Consider the following 3,209-nt stretch of genomic DNA (forward strand, 5'->3'; position numbering starts at 1 on the left):
TCTTCCTTAACGCGGAAGAATGAGGGTCGAAATGGGGATCGAAATATAACATGAAATTTTACAAATACGGATAATATTTCAGCTAACTCTACGCTTGTTACTCTTGCCGTGCAAAAACTGAAGAGCTAATAGGTAAGTATAGACTTAATTTCTCTCTAAATTAATTTTTCCTACATCAAAAAAAAAAATTTTCAAAATTATTAGAGCACGGTTGTAACTATTCATTCTTGAAATATGTTACACCGTTATAAATATTGACAGCAAAATTACTCATGATTAGTAGAGGCTTCATAATTTTTAACACTTATCCGATAATACATGCTGAAACTAAGTGTTAATTTAGATGAATCGAGGACTTTCTCAAATAAAAGTGTGCAGGATTCTTGCAGTGCCGTCAAGACTGTGCACGTACGATTTTGCGCATATTTTTTGCAGCAAAAGCAATTTTGAGTAATTTACATAGTCAAATTTACCTCCACGAAAAAATTATGAAAATTTAAAAACGTCAGTTATGGGCAAAAATTTCCACGGTCTCTAGCTGCTTTGTTAATCTATGAGTCATTTGACCGAAGAAGTCCTCAATTTTAAGTTTCAAGCGTAGGAAGTACGTGAATACCAGTTGCGTATTTTGACTTGGCAAAATAAGGAGCCGAACGGAACTTTCCAGATGACGCGCAATCAAACGTCTACACTTCGCCTTCATTTTGTGAGGTTCGCTACAAGATATCCTATGCAAAGCAGTGCGCTGAAAATTGCAAAAGGCATCTGCGACGTTGCAAATCTCGGTTCACATTTTACTTTAACATTCTATTTCAAATATTATACGGGCTCTTCTTTATTATTTAAGTGGCGTTCTCTAAATGGCTCCAAACAACATCTTCCATTGATTTTTCTTTAAAAAGTAAATAACATTTGCAGATATTTTGAAACTTCGCAATCGAGGTACGAGTTTTGTAACTTTCACCCTCTGGCTGATATCGAATCAGATAAGGATGCATCTGCATCGTGTTTTGTGCATTACTTGCAAAAACAAACTGCAATAAACTTTGATATGCAACGCTTTGACAAATGCAATACCTTGGTTAAGACGTGATTATGTTAATGATTCACAGGAATGGAGAAAAGAACCAAAACTTTAGAAGCTATCTCCTCAAAAAGGAATTTTTCGGCTAAACCCATGCAGCAGAATTTTCAAAAATAGGAATTCGATAGTGATAAATGGAAATTAAGTATCAATTAAAAATTAGAAACAAGTTGGATTTTGCAATCGCTAGCGATGGCAATATTCGTCATGGGAACGTTAGCTTCTGGGATATGAAAATGTTAAGGTACAGTTCGTTTGTAGTATCTTCTGAATTGAAGGGGCTATGTAATTTTGTGTTGACATCTCTTTTTTAACATTTTTAATTATTTTCTTTGCATACAAGAAAGCTGTTATGTACCAATTATTTATTTTCGTTGGATTATATATGGTTTTCGGAAGTTAACGCATTTAAGTTTCAGGTTCGCTTTTTCGGCGTAAAGTATACATAAGGTATCCCAAAAAACTTGTTCTGTAACTTCGAAAGTAAGATAGATACAGACATGATCTTGATTTCATTTTGAAGATCAACTCAATACCCATCGATTAAAACCAAGATCAGCTCAATCGGATAAAAATTGACCGAGTTATGGCAATTTGAAATCAGCGAGGAAAGTTTACGCCTACGGTTTTTAAGGAAGATTCTTCATCGCCGTAAATCGAAAAGTCGGCCGATAAAGTGATGCTTATTGTGTTTTTTTATTTTCGAGGTGTCATTTATCAACATTTTGTACCATCAAACACAACAGTTGACAGTGCGTAATATTGCAAAGTACTAAAGGAGTTGAGAATGCACATTTCCCGGAAACGGTCGGACTTGAAAGCTTCGTGGATACTCCATCAAGACAATGCGCGGCCTCACACATCGAGCTTAACACGTGAATTTATGAGTAAAAATGGAGTTGAAACAATCCCTCATCCCCCTTATAGCCCTGACTTGGCTCCATGTGATTTTTGGATGTTTCCTACGCTTAAAAAGGAGCTTCGCGGACGAAGATTCGTATCGAAGACCGAAATCCAGAATGCAATTAAAAACTTCTTCAACTCCATCCCAGAGGAAGAATTCAGGAAAACAATGTTGGATAAGTGGCAAGAGCGCATGAAAAAGTGCATCCGGTTTGATGGATGCTACTTTGAAAAGCAAAAGGAAGTTATGGAAGATTCGGAGGAAAGTGGATAGGAATATTAACTTTTTGAATCCTGGTACGCGAAAAATCTTCCTAAAAACCGTAGGGGTAAACTTTCCTCACTAATTTCAAATTGTCATAACTCGGTCAATTTTTATTCGATTGAGCTGATCTTGGTTTTAATCGATAGGTATTGAGTTGATCTTTAAAATGAGACCAAAAGCATGTCTGTATCTATCTTACTTTTGAAGTTACAGAACCAGTCCCGGTACTTTTGGGACACCCTACGTATGATATTTTTACTCTACACATATGCCCGAATACGCATCGTAAGGGACCTATGTGCTTCCTAAGTTGCCGAGTATTAATTATTGTTAGATGATTGGTCTAAAACATTCAATACAACCAGTAAAAATTAGCTGTCCCCTACGAGATTCGAACCTCCGCTCACACAAGTAGTAAAGCTCTCCCAGCATTAGAACAGCGGCGTAGCTAACTGAGCTATCTCGCGGCACGAATGTTGTTGAAGAAAAAGAGAACAGTTAAGTGATATCGGACGATGAGCGGGGCTTCACAAAAGACGTCCTTGAGATTTCAACGGTCCGGCCACTGGCGTCCTAAGAGACAACGGATTAACCGCATTACTCTGTGAGACATTGTTTACCTATGCTGTCACATGTCACAAGGTTCATCACACCATGCATTTGCGATCGCGGCAGTAAGCTGAGGCAATATTTCTGTATTCATGGATTAAATCCATCAATCGAGTTCTGATTTTGGCTCATATATCCGTAACGGGTCCTCCAGAGCAATTTTCCACCTTGTACGATGGTTATTATTTCTTTATATCTATGTTTAAAATTTGAGGTGGGATAATGGCGGCTTCTCAAGAGCAACGAGGTAGGCGATCTTTTGCACCAACGAACAGAAAACTGATGGCGAAAAATAGCCAATGAAAACCTCCCAAAAAAAAGAATTTGCCTAAAAACGGAACTTCGTGG

The sequence above is a fragment of the Bemisia tabaci genome, chromosome 6 (assembly GCF_918797505.1).
Source record: "Bemisia tabaci chromosome 6, PGI_BMITA_v3".
NCBI classification, from domain to species: domain Eukaryota; kingdom Metazoa; phylum Arthropoda; class Insecta; order Hemiptera; family Aleyrodidae; genus Bemisia; species Bemisia tabaci.